Source organism: Procambarus clarkii, chromosome 30 (assembly GCF_040958095.1).
Source record: "Procambarus clarkii isolate CNS0578487 chromosome 30, FALCON_Pclarkii_2.0, whole genome shotgun sequence".
Lineage (NCBI taxonomy): Eukaryota > Metazoa > Arthropoda > Malacostraca > Decapoda > Cambaridae > Procambarus > Procambarus clarkii.
This window is the reverse complement of record NC_091179.1, coordinates 2,793,818-2,819,975: the sequence shown is the minus strand read 5'-3', so window position 1 is coordinate 2,819,975 and position 26,158 is coordinate 2,793,818.

The following is a 26,158-nucleotide window of genomic DNA, read 5'->3' as shown; positions in this document are numbered from 1 at the left end:
TCTAAGTTTCTTATCCTTCCTATTATCTTAGCATCATCAGCAAACATGTTCATATTCCTTTGGTATCCATGGTGAGATTCTTTAAGGCCCAACAGCCTTTGTCACATCTAGCTCCAGCAGATATCTTTTTACCTCATCACTGGTTAGGTCAAATTCCTCCAAGGTTTCTTGGTTTGCCTCCTCCTCATTTACTGCAGGGGCTTCTCCTTGTTCTATTGTGAAGACCTCCTGGAATCTCTTGCTGAGTTCTTCACACACCTCCTTGTCATTCTCTGTGTATCTGTTCTCCTCTTTTCTCAGTTTCATCATGTGTTCCTTCACTGCTGTTTTCCTCCTGATATGGCGGTGGAGCATCTTTGATTGGGTCTTAGCTTTACTCGCTATGTCATTTTCATACTGTCTCTCTGCTTGCCTCCTCACTCTGAGGTACTAATTTCTGGTTCTCTGGTATCTTTTCCTGCTCTCCGGTATTCTGTTATTTATGTTTCTCCATGTTGTTTTACTCAGTTGCTTCGCTACCTTACATTCCTGGTTGAACCATGGGTTTTTCTGTTGTTTTTCGTTGTTCTCTTTTTGGTCAGGGATAAACCTGTCTGCAGCTTCCTGGCACTTCTGGGTGACAAAATCCATCATGTCCTGCACATTCTTGTCTCTAAGTTCTGTTATCCATGGTATTCCCCTTAGGAAGTTCCTCATCTCGTCATATTTTCCTCTTCGGTAATTTAGTCTTTTTCCTTCCACTCCCATCCTTGGATAGGTTATCCCTACCTCCAGCAAGTACTCAAAAGTCAGTACACGGTGGTCACTCATTCCTATGGGGGGCATCAACTTTGATTTCCCTTATTTCTGACTCATTCAGGGTGATTATTAAGTCGAGTCTAGCTGGTTCATCATTACCTCTCACTCTTGTGGGTTCCTTGACATGCTGGGTCAGAAAGTTCCTTGTTGCCACTTCCAAGAGTTTAGCTCTCCACGTATCTGCACCACCATGTGGGTCCCCATTCTCCCAGTCTATCTTTCCATGGTTGAAATCGCCCATGATTAAGTGTCTTGAGCCATTCCTGCAGGCAAGTGAAGCTGCTCTCTCTACTATATTAATGATTGCCATGTAGTTCCTATCAAACTCCTGTCTAGGTCTTCTGTCATTTAAGGGAGGGTTGCAAATGACTGCCACTATTATCTTAGGTCCACCCATTGTTATAGTTCCTGTTATGTAATCTCTGAACCTGTCAAAATTCGGAATTTCCATCTCATCAAAACTCCAGTCCTTCCTTATCAGCAGGGCCACTCCTCCACCTCCTCTCCCTTCCCTCTCTTTCCTTACTATATAGTAGTCCTTTGGAAACACAGCATCTGTGTGTGTGTGTTTGTGTGTGTGTGTGTGTGTGTATGTGTGTGTGTGTGTATTCACCTAGTTGTATTCACCTACTTGTGCTTGCGGGGGTTGAGATCTGCTCTTTCGGCCCGCCTCTCAACTGTCAATCAACTGTTATTAACTACTATTTTTTTCCACACCACACACACCCCAGGAAGCAGCCCGTGACAGCTGACTAACTCTCAGGTAGCTATTTACTGCTAGGTAACAGGGGGCATTACGGTGATAAAAACTCTGCCCATTGTTTCTCGCCGGCGCCCGGGATCGGACCCGGGACCACAGGATCACGCGTACAGCGTGCTGTCCGCTCAGTCATCGGGTCCTGATATATGTGTGTGTGTGTGTGTGTGTGTGTGTGTGTGTGTGTGTGTGTGTGTGTGTGTGTGTGTGTGTGTGTGTGTGTGTGTGTGTGTGTGTGTGTGTGTGTGTGTGTGTGTGTATGTGTTTGTGTGTGTGTGTGTGTGTGTGTGTGTGTGTGTGTGTGTGTGTGTGTGTGTGTGTGTGTGTGTGTGTGTGTGTGTGTGTGTGTGTGTGTGTGTGTGTGTGTGTGTGTGTGTGTGTGTGTGTGTGTGTGTGTGTGTGTTATATAACAGAATATAAAAGTGTTAATACTCAATATGTAAAACATATGTATAATTTAAATTAAATGTCTCTATCACACAGTTGGTAATAACTGCTTATTAATTTGTTGAATTAATCACTGTAAGTGTTAAATACTATCACTAGATACCCTTTAATATTATTATTGCTCTTATCGATTCTCTCCTAACTTCGGAAACTATCCAGTGACAGAAAATCAACTTGTTCTGTTATGGAAATAAACCGTATACCTTTACACAGGATATTTTGAAACATTTCTTAATCCAATTATATTTGTTTATAATAGACTTACTTACGAACAGTACAAGACTTGGCCCATCAATACAACTCCTGTTCAACAGAGCCTGCCAAGATGGAGCGATCCTTCATCACCAATCCCTTAGTGATCTCTAACCGCCTTAGGATCGTGAAGCTGTGGCTACACGGCATGTCAGCAAGAGAAATATCCTCGGTGACTAGGTTCAGCGTGTCCACAGTATACAGGTGGATCAGACGCTGGTATCAGGAGGGATCGCTGCTTTCGAAGTCCTGCCGTAGAAGGCAGAGAACGCCAGGCGGTGAGGTCGTTCAAACAGTTGTCCCAATCAGGCCACAACCAATTAAGTTGATTGCTAATTTCGCTTCCAGTTACCATCATTACCACAACCTGAAGCCATTGTCACACTTTTCTCACCAGAACTTGTCTCATAATTACTTCAGATATTAAGTCCAACAAATTATTTATATGACAGGAATATTGTGCAAACATCTAACCACCTCAAGCAATCATGAACATCTTTTGCCTAAGATAAAATACAAAAAAATCCCGAGAAAATATATACACTTGTCTGAAATCGAATAAATATCATTCCTTATCTCTATTTTATAATTTATTGAAATAGTTGAGTTGGGATACATATTGTGTCTCTCTAATATATATATATATATATATATATATATATATATATATATATATATATATATATATATATATATATATATATATATATATATATATATATATATATATATATATATATATATATATATATATACATATATAAATATATATATATATATGGGGAACATATATATATGTCGTACCTAGTAGCCAGAACATACACATTTCTCGGCCTACTATGCAAGGCCCGATTTGCCTAATAGGCAGATTGATTTTCTTTATTTTCAATAAATTGTTTCATATTGGTTCATTTTAAATATTATTTTTATATTATATTAAGAATACAAATTACTGATTTAGTTATGTTAGTTTAGGTTAGGTTAAGATAGGTTAGGTTAGGTAAGGTTGGTTAGGTTCGGTCATATACCTATCTACGTTAGTTTTAACTCAAATTTAACAAAATTAACTTATACAAAATGAAATGGACAGATTTATCAATTCATAAGAAATTTTTTAGGAAAATATATAAATTCAGGAAAACTTGGCCTATTATGCAAATCGGGAGTTGCATAGTAGGCCGAGTACGACGTTCTGGCTACTAGGTACAACACACACACACACATACATATATATATATATATATATATATATATATATATATATATATATATATATATATATATATATATATATATATATATATATCGCTCAAGTTACATTTCAGGAGAAACTTTGATAACATATTGCATACCGCAAAGCTCCTAATATAATTTAAAACTTCTTTGACGTCATCAGTGGAAAGAAGTGAGGCCTGCGTGCAGGAAGCAGATCCTCACTTAATAAAGCGAAAGTATAGTTACAAGAAATTTGTCGCTCTAGGGTGTGTAGTTTCCCAAATTTTTCAAGTAATATTGATTATGTGTTTATCCACTGGATTTTAAGATTCTCTGGAACTGCATGAAAGAAGCATTGCCCTGCCCTTTAATAATACTGTTCCATATAAACTATCTGCCATTCTTCCAAGTTGGTCGATGAATCGAATCACCTGAGCAACTTCAATTTAGATACTAGAATAGAATCTCTTAAATCAATCTTTGGTTTAGGAATTGGACAAAGTTATGTATTTTTGTATAATATAAAGTATACATACTACAATATGTATTAAAAACTTAGCACACGTTTAATATGATGCTTCCCACCTGGTGATAAAGTTCTGATGCAAGGGATCGAGTCCCAAGTATCACAAAATTAGCACAAAGTTTATTATGTAAATTTGTTTGCAATTATAAACTAACTCAACAAAGTGTTTTCTATTGAAGTTAGCATGAATTACATTTTATGCTATCTTTCACATAAATAGTTGTTGTAATGCTTGACGAAATTAAACATTAATAAACCATATGAGCGGGATGTTTTCATTAACATATAAATTAACATTAACGTAGAAAGAAACATTCAGTACAAATTATAATAATAATATGTATTATTATCCTTTGTATTGTTAGTGTTAACCATTATTTTACTTCTTTTAGAAAGTATAAATAGTACAGGCATGAGATTTGTGAACGGCGTTACTCACTAAATTTGGAACCTTGGCTTGGTTTATTAGGGCCAGTCAAGATCTGGAGAGCCGTCAGTGGTTCAAGCCTGAGGTCGCAGTTAATCGATGGTTCAAATCCTCATTAAATTAGTGTGAATTTCTAGTGACATTACCACCTCTGGTTATTTGTAGGGACCCCTCAAGTCTCGAAGAAGATATGCAGCACCCAGGGGAGCCTTGTCGGACTCCCACATGTGCTGGCACATATTGTCTTCCCCTACCACGCCCTTATATGTGTAAATGCTTGTTTTATTTAAACTATATTACAAAAAGGTGTTACATATAAGGTACAAAGATGAATATCATAAGTTGTCGAGTTCCTCTAGCTCCTCAGATGGCGGGCAGAAACCATGAATGCACTGTGCATTTCACCTCTGTATCGCTACGCTGAGGTGCTGAAAAAGGAAGCTGGCAGCTCTTGGGTCTCTTGTTATTTCAATTAACCTAGAATCCACTTCAAATAATTCAAATAACTGGTGACACTCTGAGAGATCCATTTCAGCACGTGGAGATCTGTAAACATTAAACACTTCAGGTTTGTCGTGTCTTAGCTCAATAGATAGTCCCGTCACCTCTGTCCCTGGCCCACAATCGGGTGAGCTGGTTATGGGCTTGGAGATCAGGTCACATTTCACATAGATGGCACATCCCCTGGGTTGCCCATTGACCCATGGAAGGAAGAAGACTCGATAACCTGAGAGTTCAGGTTCTACTCCGTCTCGAAGCAAGCACTCGTGTAGTATCAGGATGTCTATGCCTTTGGTTGCTGATATGCATTGCAAGTGTTGCAATTGTGTGCACAGCCCCTTGTGCATTCCATTGCAGGATATTTAGTCCTCATGGTTGATGGAACTTTCTAATATTACCGTGGTATCCATGGAGTCAGATGAGCTCTTCATGGAAGTTAAACTGGAGTTGAGGATCTTGGTGTACTTGATATTGACTCATCAAGGTCGCTTTCAGAAGTATTGGACTCTACCTGTTTTTTTAGGAGTGTCTCCTGCCCTGTGTTCTTGATGGTGAGGATAATGTTATTCGAATTTCTTGAGCTTGTGCTTAATTGAATTCCGAGTCTCTGTGGTTTGTTTGATTCCGTGTTTCGGCTGCACACTTTCGACCAATTCTGTGATCAAGGCCTTAGGCATAGGCCAGAGGGTGTCCATTTGAACGGGAGCACTTTTTACTGCTGGTTTGTGGCCTGTTTACTCTTTGGCCCTTTCCAGTAAACACATGGAGACCTTTACCATCATTGCCCCCCAGTGTGCTTACTGGATGCAATGAGCGGGCGATTACGTTGAACTATTTTCTTGTCGGCCCCTAGCCATCCCTCTGTCCTGGACGGAGGCCTTGACACCCTGTGCCCCCTCCACCCTGTTTAGTCTTGGTAAGCTCTACACTGTTTTTGTGGACAGGGGAGCTGGTATACAACCTCAAGTATAGCTCTGCGGGTCCCTTGGTTTGAGAAGTGAATACAAAAATAAGGACGGGGTGAAGGTAAAAAAAAGAGATTAAAAGTAAAGAACAAAACACCCGTGTTACATTAGCATAAATTTTTACTAACACACTACAGACTGAAGTTATCACTCTAAATCAGACACAATCATACTAACAATGTTTCATCCATTCTAATAATATAACTATACTAATAAACATTTGCTTTTAAAAATGATGCAACAGCTGGCAATGCCACACCCGATCTATAATAGCCTTCTCAATGCACAAGTATAAGACATGTCCATTCCACAGACCAGTATTTTGTCACGTGCGCATTATGAACACATTATACAATGGTATATAAAACATTGTACTGTCATACATACTGGCATTCCCAATCTATGTAAATACACTCCTACAGTCTGAGATGAGTGAATAAAATATGTTACAACTATTTTAACTGTTAGATCCTCTAGATCGTAACATAACCCTCACCTCAGAAAAAGAATATGGAATTAACTGAAGATTAATTACATTTTTTCTAAATGATTGTACATGAATGGATAAGTATGCATACATTAAAAGAAGATAACTTGTAAAAGAAAACATGTGATGACCGAAATATGAAGAAACAAACACTGAACATCCTATGAATGTAATATAAAACAAGGGATATCTCCTGGCTAAAATGAAAACAGGTACATTTTATTTCTCCAACAATAAAAATTTAACCAACTATGTCTCATATGAAAATCAAAACGTTCAGTCCTGTGATCACGTCCATCACCACTGTCTGTATACATCAGGAATTTCACACCTGTTCTTCTGGAGTATTCAAATTTATCTCTCCAGGGCACTACCTCATTCTGTTCACCTACATACATGAGGTAATACTTCACTCTCCTGTCAATATTTTTATGATGATGCACAAGAGTAATACAGTCAATGAATGAACCCACACTAACAAGGTTTATGCCACGAGCTATCTTTTCATCTGGTTCCAGTGTCAAACCCACATTATTCCCATACCTCCAAGGTACCCATTTTCTACACGGTAAATATTTCCTATTCACGTTTCACTAGTCATTACTCCTTTTTTCTATGGTTGCACTACTTAGGTGAAGTTGATTGGATGTGGGTTGGTTGAGGGACCACTCATAGGTACAGAGGGTGATCTGGGCAGACATCCCTTTCAGAAACATCTGGTTCTTCCTACTCAAGATTTTCTGTGGAACATACAGCCTCGGCTAATTGTTACTAAAAGTAAAAGAAATAGGGTTAAACCACACAGACACATCAGAAACGTCTTCACTCTTAGAACTATAACATTACAACAGTAATCCTCAGGAAACCTTTTAATCTGACAAAACAGACACGAAACATAAGGACAAGTGCAAGGAATACCTGTCTGAACTGACTCAGATATACAATCAGTGGTGAACACATAAGTCAGTTGCTTCATAACTCTTGTCAGAACGATCAGTGAGAGAAGCCATGATTATTCCTATGCACAATATCCCAATCACAACTCCAGAACAAACTCACACCCTCTAACTGTGAACTATATTACAAAACAAACCTTCATAACCATCCTGGCCTCCCAAGAAAGTAACAAAACCACTCTTAAACTTTGACAACACTTACTATGAACTTAATTCAGTAAGTGTCTTCCTCCTGGTGATATCAAACAACCCAACAAAAGTGTTATGGGTCTTATCACCTTGAAGATGCAAAGCAGATTGCCTGGGAACCACTCACGGACAACCTGTAACCCTTCACATTCATCAATCCAAACAGGTGGGATAGCCTTGTCCCACTGCAACTTAAAACACACACCAGAAACCTTGAACATCTATTTTAAAGTCGGGCAAAATTCTCCAACGCCTTTTTTACTCTGAAAGTCAGTATAACACTTGATCTGAACACACATTTTGTTAACTACTCTTACAGTAAGATTGTGTACTAGATATAAAAGTAGAGAACTGCTCTAGAATTTCGCACAACTGTCTCAGGACAACTAGGTCTACAACTTATTGGAGTAAACTCTATCTGCTCAACAACAGTGCTGGACAAAGATGGAACACAATCCATTGCTACAAAGGAGAGTGGCTCCTGTGGATCAACAATTGATTGCAATAAAGCTCTAAAAACACTCTGACTCAATTTTCCCAATGATAAACACTTAATCCACTGAGAAGAATAATAACTGGCAACAACACTGCAACATAGGCCTAGGAGAAATGTTACCCACTATTAATAATCACACAAGTTTCACCAAATTGTCCTCCCATGACATAATCTGGAGATGCTTGGAGTACTGTCTGTTTACAATCAATAATTCTACGAATCTGGATCACACCCTCACAGTCAACTGACGAGAGAGGCGCAATGGGTCTCCATCTGCTCGACAGAAGTTGATTCCTTGATGACCAGACCACACACTAGAATGTGAAGGGACGAAGACGTTTCGGTCCGTCCTGGACCATTCTGAAGTCGAATCGACTTGAGAATGGTCCAGGACGGACCGAAACGTCGTCGTCCTTTCACATTCTAGTGTGTGGTCTGGTCATCTTACTTTAGCCACGTTATTGTGACTCATCGCCTGCATGTTGATTCCTTGGCTTATCTCCCACACTCTCCAACAATCGATCTACAATTAATTAAAAAAATAAAATATTAGATTCCTTGCTACTTGCAAGGAGTCTAATATTGATTCCTTGTCTCCTTGCTACTCTGATATTTCCGGGTCGGTTCTACTTAACTTACACAAATCCAATGACAAATTCTGGAGCGAGCAGGCAAATGACTGGTAATTTGTCCTCCTCCCCATCACCTTGCACTAAGCTAGGGCGAGGCGAGGCCTCTACAACTAACTCATTCTCAACAACCAGGTTGGCCACACATGAATCTTGAAAATCCAAATCCCACTTCTCCTCTGAAGGAGTACTGGTTTCTAGAACATTTACTTCGGTAGTTACAGAACTAACAACGGGAACAATAATAGAACTCGAATCAGCACAGGTAGGGTACATAACACCATCCTCTACAACAGGCTGTTCACTGACAGGACTCTACTCAGCACAGGCAGGGTAGATACCACCATCCACTGCAGCAGGCTGTTTGCTCAAAGAACTGGAATCAGCACATGCCGGGTAGATAACACCATCCTCTACATCTGGCTGGCCACTCAAAATAACTGATTCTGGTAACACAATTGGATCAACCTTCCCAACAATATTGTTTATGGGTATATGATTACCCAGAATCACATCCATTCCTGGGATGGGCAATTGTTTACCAACACCAACAGTGCACAAGCCTGGGGTAAGGCTGGACTTCAAAGTCACATCTATTTGAGGTACAGTTTGACAACCTGCCAAGCTCTGAAAAACTACAGACTTCCCAATATTTCATTTTACAACATTTGAGAGTACACAAGCTGAAATCAAAGTTGGGGAAGCGCCAACGTCTCGTAAGAGAACAACAGACTTCCGTTTGTCATTATTACACAAAACTTCCTGAAAATAGATATAAGGGTGATAATTGGATATCTATTTGGGATCTATAGTAACATGCTTGGTATATTTATTCTGCACACCTCTACTAAATATAAGACTAGTAGGTCTTAACTCAGGGTGTTTCTGAAAGCAAAAAGTTATTACATGACCTCTTCTCTTGCAATTTGAACACAAATCTAGTGTCAGTGTGTGAGCCTGTCACGCCCACTTTAATTACATTACTGGGGTGTTGCATCCCCGACTGTGTGTTCTCTAACTTAGGCATAGCAGGAGAAGAGTTCATGTGAGTAGCAGGTGGATTATAACTGGGTTTGGTCTGGTGAACATTTTTATGAGCATTAGGATTTAATCTACTATTAACATTATTGGACTGGGCTCTAAAATGAACCCCGTTGTGAGTAATTCATGCTCATCAGCGAGCTTTGAGAGCTCATAAATGTCGGTAATATTCTTTTGTTTCGCCATATAGGTTGATATTCTATCTAGGAGACAAGATAATACCTTATCCGAGGTTTTTAAGAGTCTCAAACTCTGTAATTGAAAGTGATTTAAACCATCTCCCACAGTTGTTTACTTTTAACCTAGTAAAGTCAGATATAGTCTGATCATGTGCCCTTTTTAATCCACAAAATTTTTGTCTCTGTGCCTCTTGATTTAATTGATAAGCATTTAAGATGCTCCCTTTAAAAAACCCAAACTGTTTGCATTAGAAAGTGTTGCAAAGACCTGTTGGGCCTTGCCTCTTGGTTTACATTATTGCAGCCCCATTGATCTTCAGGCCAATTCATGCTGATGGTTATTTTCTTAAAGTGAGTGAAGAACATTTTAGGATCTTCCTCATTAAAATTTGACAAGTCAGTATATCTATTAATTCTAGACTGAGGGTTGGTACTGTTTGAAGTGTTACTAGTGTTACCATGTCCAGCTGCCATTTGCTGTGCCTCTACTCTGTTTCTATCTGCCTCCATACTTTGTTGAACCTCAAATTGTCTCTGTCTAGCTTCCTCTAACTTCAACTGAGCCTCAATCCAATCGTTCTGTGCCTCAAGTTTCATTTGTGGTTTCTGTTGAGCCTCTATTTATAACTGTTTTTGGCGAACCTGCATTTCCAACCTCTGTTTCTCTGATTCTAATCTAGCCATTTCTAGCTTAGTTTCCATCTCTAACTTCAATATTGCTACCTGGTCGTTTGACTCTTCCTCTAATTCCTCTAAACACTTCTCATCTAGTTTATCCTCCTCCACCAAGTGGGAGACAGTTACTCTTTCTAAAAGAGCTTTTATCATTCTCTTAGAAACGGGCAAATTTAATTTATCAGTCATGTACAACAACCCAGACCTCAAGTCTTTAATTTCACCAAAATTTGGCTGCTCCACCAATAACGCAACTTGCTCCTCATGGCACTCTTATTTGGCACTATATCACTTTAAATAGAAATAACATTGAAGGCTCACTTGGCCCCAAAGCAAAACTGTACACTTACCTTAATCGTGAAGCGTTGTAGTCAACCCAGGCATAGAAGTGGCACAGAGAGTAATACAGCAGGTAGCATCCACTTGGCAACACTTAATTTCAAAAGTTACCTAGGAAGGCAAAAGAATGACTAATGGGCACTAATGACATATTTTTATTATTAATACATTAGACACATCTGCATTTGTGCAGCTACCCTAGACTATATGAAGAGGAGTACAGTGTGTCAAAAAGCTAGCTACGTGATACTAAGAAATCCCCAACAAACAGGATGGTTAGTCATACAGAGGCATATGACAAAAAGTATGCACTGACAGACTTTGGGTTCGTCATCAGGATATCATGAACACAAGAGTGAATAAGTAAGTAATTATCAAAAGAAGGCACCAAACCGGGAAGGCTATGTAGCACCATCAAATGTGCAGAATAATCAGAGGGCGCTAAATATCACCAAGGATGCCAATACGAGAACAAAAACGCATAAGGCGAACGATATCAAAAATATCCGAGTCACCAAGAATTCTATTGAGGGACAGGTGACCGCGAGGGGCGGTCGGAAAGCAGGACATACACTCGTCCTGGAAGTCAGGACATTCAAGAAGGACATGCACGACCGTAAGAGGGACAATGCAACTAGGACAATAAGGAGCTGGGCGGCGCTCCATCAAGTGACCATGGGTTAAGCGAGTATGGCCAATACGCAACCTCGCCAGAGCTGTTTCCCATCGCCGGTTACAGTGGTAGGAGGACGGCCACGAGGAAACACAACATTTAAGAGTACGTAGTTTGTTACCAGTAACAGACGACCAAGAAGCTTGCCAACGGGTAAGGACGGAGGAATGGATAACCGGGTAAAAGTCGGAATATGGAATACCTTTACGAGAGACGGGACAAGAGCGGACAGCTTCCTTGGCGGCAGCATCCGCAAGCTCATTTAAAGACACCAATATGGCTGGGAACCCAACAAAACTCAACCGACTTAAATTTACTGTGAACAAGAAACAGCCAATGCTGGATCTCGACAACTACTGGATGAACCAGATTAAAGGACCCGAGAGCCATGAGGGCACTACGAGAGTCAACAACAGCTACAAAGGAAGACTGACAACGAGAAAGCAGGAGACGAAGAGCATAGAGAATAGCATAAAGCTCCGCTGTAAAGATGCTAGTCTCCGGAGGTAAGCGACACATGAGTGCGATCAGGAAAAACAACAGAGTAGCCAACACCGTCCACAGACTTAGACCCATCAGTGAAGACAGAAATGGAGCGGGAGTGAGAAGAAAAGTGCTCAAGGAAAAGGCGTTTTAGAACCGTAGGAGGGGTAAAAGCTTTAGTGATACGGGTCAAGAAAGCATAAAACCGCGGAAGAGGGACTCTCCACGGGGGCAAAGAAGGAACAACACGAGGAGAAACATTAGAAATATGAACGGAAAGAGAATCCTGTAGGCGAGATAACCGGACAGAAAGAGGGAGGTGGTGAAGAGGAACAGGAACCGCAGGAGGGGTAAAAGTTAAAGCACAACAGAGGCGAGAGGAAGGATGTTGTAAGGACCGCGCAAGATAGCGAAGACAGTAGCGATCACGGCGGTCTTGGAGAGACAGGAATCCAGTGTCAACATAGAAGCTAAAGACGGGAGTCGAACGAAAGGCACCAGAACTGAGGCGCAACCCAGTATGGTGCAAAGCATCAAGGCGGCGAAGAGTAGAAGGAGAAGCAGACGAGTAAGTAGGGCAACCATAATCGAGCTTAGACAGGACAAGAAAGGAATGTAAAGCAAGGAGAATGCGACTATCTGCCCCCCAAGAAGTATGGGACTAGACCCGAAGGAGGGTAAGGGTCTTAGAGCACTCAACACGGAGGTAAGAGATATGGGGAGACCAAGACAAACGTGTGTCAAGCAATAACCCCAAAAGCTTCGCGGAATCTTTGTACTCAAGGGGATGACCATAAAGTGACAAAGAGGGACGAAGAACGACCCGTTTCCATGTAAAAGTCATGGCACAAGTCTTAGAAGTAGAGAACTTGAAGCCATGATCGATGGCCCAAGACGACACGGCATCAATTGCAAGTTGAAGCCGGTGCTGAAGGAAAGGCGAATCATCACCCTGACAGCAAAGGGTAAGATCATCGACAGAGAGCGGAGAAGACACCTGAAGGAAGAGAGGAAAGAAGACTATTAAGGGCAACCAGAAAAAGATTAGTGCTCAGAACACTACCCTAGGGCACACCTTCGTATTGCTGAAAAGAGGCAGAGAGAGCGATACCAAGGCGCACCCGAAAGGAACTACGAGAGAGGAAGCTGCGGAGAAAGAGAGGGAGATGACCACGAAGGCCAAAAGAATGAAGTTGAGAAAGAATATGATATCGAAAGAATATGATATGAAAGAATATGATTTTCCAGGTCAAAAAGGACGGCAACAACGGAGGTCCTCGCAGCAAAAGCAATACGAATATAGACCTCCAAGTTCACCAGGACATCTGTCGTGCTGCGGCACTTGCGGAAACCAAATTGAGAAGGGGAGAGGAGGTGATGGTGTTCCAGGAGCCACATCAGACGAACGTTAACCATACGCTCAAAGAGTTTGCAGACACAACTAGTGAGGGCAATAGGGCGAAAGTCCTTAGGGGAAGTACCCAGAGACCACGGTTTGCGAACAGGGAGGACAACGGCATCGAGCCAGTCCTCAGGGACTGACGACGACTCCCAGATCCGATTATCCAGACTCAGTAAATACTGAGACGTGCACGGAGGGAGATGGCGAAGCATCTCATAATGAATACCATCGGAGCCCGCCGCCGTAGAACCGCAGAGGGCCAGGGCAGAACGAAGTTCAGAGAGAGAGAAGGGATCATTATAGGGAAGCTGAAGACGAGTGCAGAAATCTAAAGGACGAGACTCAAGGACAGGTTTACGAAGAAGGAAAGATTGGGGAAGAAGAAGACCAGAGCTAACAGAAGAAAAGTGGGAACCCAGTTCGGAAGCGACCTGCAACGGGTCCGCCACAAGAGTATCATGGAGGTGAAGGACCGGTGAAACATCGGGAACGAACTTACCCGCTATCTTGCGGATACGCTTCCAGATCTGGGGCAGAGGAGTTTCTGACGTAATTGTTGAGACATAAGATGCCCAACATTCACGTTTAGCCGTAAGGATGGCCCTACGGTCCACCGCACTCGCTTTCCGAAAGAAAAGAAAAGAATCGGCCGTCTGCCGACGGTGGTGCCTCTTCCAGGCTGCACGCTTACAGCGGACAGCCCGGGCACAATCCGCATTCCACCAGGGAACGCACTTCCGCGGACCCCGAGAGGAAGAGCGAGGAATAGAGCGGAGGGCAGCGGTGAAGACAGTGTCATGAAAAAGGAGGAGAGTGCGAGGGAGAGGCAGAAGGGAGAGGTCAGAGAGAGCAGCACTGAGGGTAAATAGGTTCCAGTCCGCTTTAGCAAACTGCTACCTAGGAAAAGAGAGGGAAGGGCGAAACGAGAAAAAGGAAACAAGGATAGGAAAATGATCACTGTCATGGAGGTAATCAACAACCTGCCACGTGAAATCTAAGTAAAGAGACGAAGAGCAGAGAGAAAGATCAAAACAGGAATGGGAGCAGAGTCCGAGAGTCCAAATGAGTGGGCTCACCAGAATTCAGAAGAGACAGGGAAGAAGAGAGGAGAAACGGCTCAAGAAGGCGACCCCGGGTATTCGTCAGAACATCACCCCAAAGAGAATGACGACAATTGAAGTCACCCAGCAGGAGCACAGGCTCCGGCAAGGAGTCCAAGAGGTGTTTCAAATCAGGAAGAGAATGCGGGACACTCGGGGGGAGATAAATGGAACAAACTGTGTACCATTTCCCCACAAAGATACGAGCAGCAGAACAATGGAGAGGCAAAGGAAAAGTAAAGGAACAAAGGGAACATCAGCGCAGATCAAGCGAGCAGAAGAATTAGGAGCCCCAGCAACGGCTGGGGGGGGGGGAAGAGAAAGGAATAGCCACGAAAACGACCAGGACGAGCACCAAGCATCGGCTCCTGGAGGCAGACACAAAGGAGCGAAAACCGCGAAATCAGAAGTTGGAGTTCGAGGAAATTGGCGTAATACCCTCGAACGTTCCATTGAAGAATAGACATCGACGAGAAGGGAAAGGACAACAACAGAGAACAAGGAAGAAACAAAGGCGAAAGAGCAACACAGCACATTAAAGAATATCAGGGTCAGCAAAGTCAGGGTTAGGGGGCATGGGTAAACTGAACAAAGACGGAGGGAAGGAAGCGGGAGAACAGACCAGAGGCGGGCGGGCGGGGTCCGGAGGAGGAGGAAGAGGAGGAGACAACGGAGAGGAGCAGTCAAGGACAGCAGCAGAAAGAGGGTGAGTAGTAAGAGGGGAGCGCACCTCAGCAAGAGCAGCGACCGAAAGCGAAGCAGGGGCCAAAGAAACCTCCATAGCAAGAACAGGGGGCGCAAGCACAGAAATGGGAGGGGAAGGAGCAACAGAGGCAGAAGTAGGGGCCAAGGAAGAAAGCGAAGCCTTCTTACCACCCGGGGAGGAGGAAGGAGAGGAGCCTCTTTAAGCTCCTCTCCTAAGGAGGAAGGCGTAAGCCTCTTTAAGTCAGAGGCTTACGCTTCAGACTTAAAGAGACCGGTGTCCCAGCAACTACGTACCGGGCAACGGATTCCAGTGTCTCAACAGTAGCTGAACGAGAGCACACACGACGGCCGTTAGGAGAGCGATGGACATCCGCATGCTCCGACAGGCGGCGGGGAGAGCCAATACATGGAGGAAGAGGATGGGAAGGAGGATCGGAGGAAGACGAGACGATCGGAGACACGACAGACCGGGTAAAAAGAAGGGGAACCCCAAACAGAGGACCAGGAGGGGGACCCTTCAGGACAGAACTCAAAGGAACAGAGGAGGGGGCAGTGGGCGTATCAGGGTCCAAGGCCCGGAAACGGTTGTGAGTCTGAGGAAGGAGGGAAGGACGAGGAGAGGAAGAGCGCAACACGCGAGCATAACAGACGTTAGCATGAGGCGGGAGCCGGCGAACCTGGCGCCTCACCTCAGGAAAAGATAAACGCTCCCGGTGCTTCAAGTTGAGGACGGCCGCCTCAAGCTTGTAATGGATACAGGCACGGGAGAAGGTAGGATGGGCCTCACCGCAGTTGAGGCAGCGAGCTTGAGGAGAAGTGCACTCCGACTTAGAGTGACGTTCACCCCCACACAAAGGACAGAAAGAGACAGTCCCAGAGCAGCAGAGGGCACCATGCCCAAACCTCCAGCACTTGTTACACAGCCGAGGAAAAGGAATATACTCCTGGACAGAGCACCTGGCACCAGCAAGAATGACAGAGGATGGAAGGGTCCTACCATCAAAGGTGATCTTCACATTAACACGAAGGGGTTGACGGCAACGACCACGAGGGGGTCGAGTAAACGAGTCAACCTGGAGGACAGAATGGCTTTGAGCATCAAGGATATGCCGAAAATCATCGTGGCAATCCTGCAGATTCCGGACACTGGTTGCAACATGGGACGGGAGGAGAATAGTGCCAACACTGGCATTCATCTGAACATTCTTGGAGACCCGAACAGGGATCTCGCCAAGGCAAGACAAGGCTGCCAAGCGGGAAGCTGCATCCTGAGAAGGAGCAGCAACGACACGTGTACCGAGACAAGTGGGGTTGAAGGTAACTGACGCATCCATGGAATCAACAAGATACCGATGGAGGGAGAAATCGTCAGGAGGCGCAGAATCAAGTGGGAGGAGATCAAAGTATTTGGCCCATGAAGCGGGACCAAACAAGGCCTGATACGCGGCAGTATGGGAAGGAATTGAGCGAGTGCGGCCGGGGCGCGAACGGCGTTGAGAACCTCCAGGGAGAGAGGGGTTAAAAGGCGCAGTAGTCACAACGAGAGACTTAGCCGCACCAGGGGACGAAGTGGTCACCACTGGGGGCTGGAGGCTCGACCCAACCACAGAGGAGGGAGGGGAGCTGGGGGAAGAAGGCAGGACGGTCAAATGAGGAGCAAGGTCGGGGCCCAACGCAGCAGGAGCTACAGAGCCTGGTCTTCCAATGCAGGCCGACTCGGGGGCTTGGTCGCCCACCCCACGAGCCTGAGAGGGTACAACGGAAACATTTATCGACAAAGAGACGAAGAGAAAGAAATTCATCCACGAATGTGCCCCCATACCCACCATGGAACCACAATTAGAGGCAGGACACCCAACAGGAAGCTATCGCCGATCATGCCGGGGCCTCCTAGGGGTGCGTCGTGAGTATACGCCCCACAAACGCCACCTTAAGAACCGTCAGTCCGTCGAGATCGGGTTCAGGGACGAAAGGAGGATTGACAATAAAAGGTTCCCATCGCTCGAGACGTCGGGTACAACAGTTCTACGGGTGCAAGAGTATGCCTCCTCAAGCACCCGGGCGTCAAAATAGAAGAAGTCCAAAGAAAGATCCAAAACAAGCAAAAGGTCGACAGGAAACGACAAGCAGATAGGAGAAGAGGGGGGAGAAAAACGAAACAGAAGGAAAAGGAAAAGGTGCTCAGCACAATTGGAGAGGACGGCAGCAGGAGCACAAGGCTAAAAAAGGACAGGACTGTCCCAAGGAGCATCACACTCCGGCAGCCGCCCACTAAGCCCCCCTCACGGCATCAACGAGCTGAGCGGGGAGGGGGGCAAGAGTGAATAAAGTAGCAGTGATACGAAAAGTCCCCATCTCGCAGGATGGTTAGTCATACGTTGTTAGCCGTTAGCCATATGTTCAGTAGCCTGCACTGGCAAATTTTGGGTACATTATGAGAATGTCTTAAAGAACACGAGAGTGAATAAAGTAATTGCAAAGCTCCAGGTATCTCATGCCAACTGGTCTGAAAGGTCTAATAACTGGGCATTCAGCGATGTAGTGTGGGAGATAATGCCGCAGTTCATGCTCACAGAGCTTGCACCTGGAGTTCTCAGGATTGGGAGATACGTGCTTTCAGGTCGTTGGGCGTCAGTAATTTCTATCCTATCAAACCCGAGTGTATGATACCAATATATTTTTGACAATAGAAATGGGGATACCGAGATCTAATTCAACTTCATCTTTGTTACACGCTAATTTGGCTGCAATGTCTGTCTCATTATGATGGGTTATATTTGTGTGTGATGGTATCCATACAAGAGAGATTCGAGACCCTTTGCTCTGTGCAGCGATTAGGTCATTTATAATTTTTTGTATGAGGTTCTTGATGTAGATTTCCCACGAGAAGTTTCCGAATGCATGAAGAGTAGACTTTGAATCACAAAATATTATTCCTCCAATGTTTTTCAATGTACTGGTAGCTAGTTGTAATGCTGCTAGTTCTGCTTGTGTGGAGGTTAGCAAGTTGTTTAACCTAACACTGACAGTCTTTGGGCAAATATTATTTCTATAAAACCTACATTCTGCTGCAGTCCGTCCAATAGAAGATTGGACTGAGCCGTCGGTATAAACACAGTGCTCGTGAGATCTTAAATTCTCAATGGAGGAGGCAATTGTTTCGAGTGTGACAGCTTTGAGAGGAGCAAGATTCTGATTATCTTTCTTGGCGACAGGTGTGTATGATGGGGTACAGATAAAGAGGAATATCAGAGACAGGTAGATTGCACTTAAAAGGAATGCCAAGTTTAATGAGATTGTGGATATATTTGAACTTTCAAGGGCCATAATACGTCTTTCAAGGGCCATATTCAAGGTCAACAACCAGAATATTGAAACGTGTAGGCAGAACAAATACCTTGTAGTTGTTATTAACAGTGTTACTGCCACTATGGGTCGCAACCGGGAGGGTTCCTTGTTGGTAGAACCAAAATAATATTACCCCAAGTCGGTAATACGCTTTCAAGAAAGTGGCTATGTAGTGCATACAAAAAGGAGAGGATTAACAAATACACTGTTCCTTTCGTCAATGTATTAAATATCTTTTCACCACCGTTAAGTATATATATGTACCCAGTCACAATAAATAATATATAAAGAACCGATAGGCTACTTTTACACCTATGTACAATCCTTTCGCTCAGGATATCAAACGTAATCACGTGCAGAGTTCATCAATCCCCAGTAGTTCTTCACTGTCCAGTAGTGTATCCAACCTTACTGGGAAGAACACCGGCGAGTTCACCTAGGACAGTCCACTGACAGTGTCATGAGGTGCATATAACCCAACGACCGCTCTCCAACTACTCGCTGACAGAGTACCTTAGCCACACGCTGAGCGAGGTCACAATACAAGAGTCGCGATCCCCTGGCAGAAACAGGCACCTCCCTGTCGTCAGTCTCTCCCCTAAGCCAGTCCCAAAGGCACGCCAATCTTTTCAGCACTAAAGCACTAGCAGCTACCACACTACTTCATCGGTGGCGGCTTACTTGGTCGTGTCCTGGACCATGTAGGGAGACTGTGGACTACCCAAGATGAACTGCTATCTCCAGTACCGCTGCCCCCAGACGTCACCTCTGTGGACACAAAAACGTCATCAATGACCTAGCCGATACTGGTGAACTAGGAAATATCAGTAACCCACTGGGGAGCTGACATTGTGCTCTGTAGCACACACTAGGTGGCGCTGGTCTTGATGTGTCATCTCACGAGAGATCACTCACAACGACCCCTCTGACTTACCAAGGCAGGAATCTTTAGCTATTGGCAAGTACTAGATAACCACCACCAGATGGCATTGTCCACATTACGCACTATTCCCGGGGAGTTCGGGTCAGGACTCTTAGAAGGCGCTGGAACTGCCATTCTACCCCCTGAGAAGGGCGGCGAGTCCAATCTAACAGAGACATCGTAAGTTAAAAGAAAATTAAAACCACTGAAAACACCTACTGGTAAGCACTATTGACATATACCAGTATTTAGTACAGTAATCTATAGGAATTACACTCCCGGACCTGGCCCCCCAAAATATTATTACCACACCTATGTAACCTGGATTGACCCTGCCACAGGAATACTTATAACTCCGGCTTATTACATTTACGACCCTCAAGGGGTTGATCCCATTATCCCTGTGATAAGAATATGCATTGACACTAGTAGGCATTTAAGGGAGGGACACAAACACATTTAAAAAGAGTATAATTATAATATTAAGGTTTATAATTATAATATTAAGGTTTATAATTATACACATTAATTTTCATTTGATAACTACTTGAATCTACTAAGTATGATGTAGAATCTGGCTAGTTATTAACTCTTGTTTTCACAGATGAACCTCAACTACATACAGAACAAAAATTACACTGAACTTAGCAGGCATCTCTCCACCAGACCACACCACGAGCTTCTGAAGATGGCTGGCTTGGCTTCCCAAGATAATGCTACTCCCCCCAAACTACCATGTGTTGAATATAATTTTTTACCAACACACTACAGACTGAAGTAATCACTCTAAATCAGACACAATCATACTAGCATAAGGTTTCATCCATTCTAATAAGATAAATAAATTAATAAACATTATTAATTGGCTTAAATAAACATTTACTTCTAAAATTGATGCAACAACTGGCAATACCACTCCAGATCAATATTCGCCTTCTTAATGTTCACGTATAAGACACGTCCATTCTACAGACCAGTACTTGGTCACGTACACATAATGACTACATTATACAATGGTATATAAGATTAAATACTGTCATACTGCCATCCCCGATATATGTAAATACACTCCTACAGTCTGAGATGGGTGAATAAAGTTTGTTACAACTATTTTAACTGTGAGATCCTTTAGATTGTAACAACTGCCACAAAAATGCTTGAAAACGCATCTACTGAGATCAAAGCCAGTCTCCGAGCGGTAACAGCACCCTATGCCAGGGATTTCTTATTTGCTGTGCTTAATGCGGCCCTGGGAACTCGCCTCAATCATGACGCCCTACGCATTGCAGTTGCCCTTTGCCTTTTCGCCCCTATACTCACTGAACACAGGTGCATCTGCGAAAGCTCGATGGCAGACCAAAATGATCTTCATGGTCTGGTATGTCGTAAATCATAGGGTAAGATTGCAAGACATGAAGTAGTCAATAACATCATCAAGAGGAGCCTCACAACAGACTGCTGCACAGCACAAAGAGAATCACACCTATTCAGACCCAATGAATATCAGTAGTGCCCAGATGAGGTGACCATGATTCCTTAAAAGGAAGGTAAGCAAGTGGTGTGGGAGTACACATGCACTTTCGCACTGGTCAGTACCTACCTCTAACACAGCACAGACGAAGGGGGGGGGGGGGGTAGCGCTGCTTTTTTCTGGGAAACGCAAAAAGCCATCAAGTACAGAGATCTGGCACATTGCTACAGCTTTAATACGGTCGGTTTGCAGACCACTCTGTTCGTGGGGAAAATGTGCATTGATACTCCTGAAGAAATTGGGCGACAAATTGATCAGTGTTATAAAAGACCAAAGAGTGCAAAACCTCTTGTTCCAACGCTAAAGTGTCGCAATTCAAATGGAAAATGACTGTTGCATCTTAGGTACGAGTCCAACATCAAAGGAATTCGATGAGGGGGTTTCACTTGCAATAATGAACTCATCTCTGTGTCATTTATTAACTTATCCCGTCGGTGAGTCTTTCATTTTACTTCTAATGGTGGTGTTGAGTATTATTGCCACATTTTGTAATCACATAAACATTTAACAAAAAGTTCCCAATATATATAAATATATAAGGTGGTTGAAGCAGAAGACAGTATGTGCCAGGGAACATGGGAACCCGACAAGGCTTCCCCAGGTGATGCATATCCTCTTCTTCACGGATTGTGGGGCCTTAACTCACACCCCAGAAGTGACTTGAACCTATACTGCGAGGAAAACTCTGCAACTGGTGTACAGGACACCTTAACGACTCGATCATCACGACCGGACAAAAAATTATGGTAGCCAAGGCTAATTCCCCATCATCCCGCCGGCACTCTGATGGTAATCTTGGGCAGAGTGTTTTATCAAATCACCTCATTCTTTTGCGCAGACGAGAGGAACACAAATGCGTACAAGCCTGAATGGTCTTCAGGCATATATGCAACTGAAAACTCACACCCCAGAAGTGGCTTGTACCCATACTGCCAGGAGCACTATGCAATTGGTGTACAGGACACCTTAACCACTCTACCATCACGACTGGACAAAAGATGATGGTAGCCGAGGCTAATTCCCCATCATCCCGCCGGCACTCTGATGGCAATCATGGGCATAGTGTTTTATCAAATCACCTCACCTCATTCTTTAGGGCACACGTGAGGAACACAAATGCAAACAATGTATATATATATATATATATATATATATATATATATATATATATATATATATATATATATATATATATATATATATATATATATATATATATACATATACATAATATTGCTCAGTGGTTACTATAATACGAGAATAAAGTATTTGAGCTAAAAAATCATTGCAACTATTAAATTACCTCCGTTAAGCAAACAGTAATACAAATTGTCAGTAAAATTGCTAAGATAATTAAATATAAATATCATTTAAATTTTAACAAACACACAGAGTCAAACAATACAAATGTATTTATTCTAATTGAGAGAGATTTCATACTCTGATGACTCCTGGTTATATACTTATAACTTATCATTATAATTTACAAGTTACTTGGCAAGGTAGACTGTGAGATATATTTGGTTTTATTTAGAGCCATAATTTATAATTAAATTTCCAATGTACAGTATGGAAGCAAAATTAATCCTAATTTCCAAGATATCGAGCACAAGTTCTTACTCCTTGAAAGTAAGAAGGTAAAAAGTTTAGCCAAAGACCCTCAGACATGCATATAAGGCCAAATATTCTGGTTAATAAATATTACCATAATGTTTTGCCAATTGATAATTACAATAAATTGGATAAAAGAAAGCTGAAGGATGTCGAGAGAAGAGTACATCAGTAAGATTAGTCGCTTCATCCAAACTTGTTCTCCCTCAACAACTTTAAACTTCATTGATAATAGTGTTATGAACTCCTTTCAGAAAACAAGGTAACAGAGCTAAAAAGTGAAAGTCTCTGTGTTTTCGTATAAAAAGTCTAGAGACACTGGTAATATGCATTAATTATGTGAAGTAGTGTTATTTCTTCCCATTTACCGGCACTCCACATTAGTGAAGAGCGACTTCATGAAGCAAGGAATAACTCATATTTTCCCGTTAAAATGCGAGTCACAGATCTATTTGAGACAAAACAAAATCCATGTTTCATGATAACGCCCGGAGGAGATATGTAGCTGCTGTAATCCCTTAAGATTCGTATCAGTGCTGATATGAACTTTGAGTTATTGACTGGTTAAACATCTCTTCATTTTGGTTTCGACAATGTTGTGTCGTTACAGGTTAGAATGTCTTCATTTGTGTGTGGAACCATAGTGGCGGTGGTGGTTTGTGCTGTACCTTTAGCAAGTCAGCAGGTGGGTGGACCCGAAGATGTGGGTGAATGTGTGCGTCAGGTGGGAGTGATGGTGGGTCAGGTGGTGGAGCAGGTGGGCGTGATGGTGGGCCAGGTGGTGGAGCACCATCTCACCAGGTGTCACCTGGTGCTCATCACCACTACACGTCACTCACACATCACCGCAAGTATACTCAGGTAAAGTATTGCTTCGGTATGTATTATATAAATCTTTTAAAAGTGGAAATTTAAAGGTAATAATTTTTTATATATAAATCCCATCTGTACATTGCGTGTTTATATCAAAATATGTGCTGCGTGAAAAATTAAAACTTATGTATACACTTTTATGTTTTTTGTAAATATTTATTATGAACTTATTTGCAAGAAGTAGAAGTTACACTACTAGCTCATTGTTATGACCCCACATACATCAAGTATGGCTTGCGTATGATGTGATCATACCTTAGTATAGAATAGGCAGTGTAGCCTTGCCAAATGTTTCTTAAAGATATGACTATATGTACATATTATTGAATACTAAGTACTACTATATAACATACTTTATATATTGTTATACACCTTGTATACATTTATATGCCTAATGTATTATGCCAGGAATACGTATGTATTTTGTTATATCTATTTCCTAGCTGAGAAGGGAGAAAAACTATTATCACTTTGCATTTTTCGTACTTAGTACCTGGCATACTTGTTTTGTGAGAACATATACCAATAAGCAGGTTTGGTGCTCGGTTGTATATATTATACTTGTAATAATGTAGGTTTTATATGTTATACTACCATGTCTCGTAGATATGAATTCCTTGTTTGATCTTTGTATATATAAATATAATATCGCTTGTGTATTCACCTAGTTGTATTTGCGGGGGTTGAGCTTTGCTCTTTCGGCCACCCTCTCAATTGTCAGTGTGTGACATAATGCTTTGTTACTTTTTTGGGAAATGTATTGTACCATACTACATTATATGTATGTTTAAGGATTTATTACTTGTAAATGTCATGTTCTGAGATAAAGATATTTGAAAAGAGTAGTAATGGGTTATCTTGCAGAGTTGGATAAAGTGTCTCTCGAGGCTCTCCCGCCTCCTGTGAGCTCACTACTCGGTTGACGATTCCGACGAGAGGTCGCGCTGTGTCGTGCTCTCATTTGTGTGGCTTTTGTAGGGTCTAATGACCTTGTAACATATAATATGTACCTTTATTGATGTGTAACGAATCATTCTACCGATGTGCACCAGTTTGGCAGGTGGTAGGTGATATTATATGTATGATTTATGTGGTGGATTTCTGAGGAAATTAAGCGACTGGATGATATTGCTTCTTCACCCCACTAGTGATATGGGGTGTCTTCATTTTTGACACCACCATTTTGCATATTACATTGATTTGAAGCATGCTAGAACTAGTGTACCACTGCAATAGGATAGATCCTAGTGGCAGCTTGATCAGAGGGTGTGCAGTACAGTGCATGATGATGATTCTTAAAAAAACGGGTAAAGGTAGTAATGTGAAATAAAATAGTATTATACATTAATACAAGTATAATATATACAACCTAGCACCAAACCTGTCTATTGGTATATGTTCTCACAATATAAGTACGTCAAATACTAGGTACGATCGATCAATGCAAAGTGACAATAGTCTTTCTCCCTTCTCAGCTAGGAAATAGATATATCAAAATACATACGTATTCCTAGCATAATACATTAGGCATATAAATGTGTACAAGGTGTATAACAATATATAAAGTAGTTATATATAGTAGTACATAGAATTCAATAATATGTACGTATAATCATCTCTTTAAGAAACATTTGGCTAGGCTACATTGCCCATTCTATACTAAGGTATAATCACATCATACGTCAGCCATACTTGGTGTACGTCGGGTCATAACATCCATCCATCCCAAGAAATGGGCACACTATGGCACACAGTGTACACATTTTTACTGACAAACAATGTCATGCATCATATATATATATATATATATATATATATATATATATATATATATATATATATATATATATATATATATATATATATATATATATATATATATATATATATATATATAATCAAGTAAGTCATAAGCTGCACACCATTTAGTGCATGCATTAATAATATGACATCAATAAGTGAGTTTAATTTAATACAGGATATATAATGCAGATATAATATACAGATAATGCAGATATATATAATGCATCATCAAGTGTATATGAGCTACAAATATATAGCAAGATAGAAAATAAAATCAGGAAGTTTTATGATGGTCTCTCAAACTCAGGTTTTCTCAGGAAAAACACTTGTATCAGCTATTACATTCAGCTATTACATTACGATCAGCATCAGCTATTACATTCGATTTACCAGGAATATGATGGATGTAAAGATTAAATAACTGCAAGAACAACGACCATCTTTAAATCTTCTGATTATTCAATTTCATTCTGTCAATAAATATTAAAGGGTTATGATCAGTATACACGTCTTCTTTATTTCCTTGCAGATAGACTTCGAACTTTTTACATGCCAAAGCAGGAGCACAAGCCTCTTTTTTTCAACAACAAATTAATTCTTCTCTGAACTATTAAATTTTATCGGAAAGTAATATACTAGATGCTATACACCATCAATTCCAACTTGGAGTAGAATAGTACCTGCACCCAAACCAGAAGCTTCTATATACAGTATAAAAGGCTCATCAAACTCAGGATTGGAGACCTGGAGATGAAGACAAGATACTTTTTAAACTATTAAAAGCTTCTTGACACTGGGTACTTCACTTAAACTTACTCTTCTGCTGCA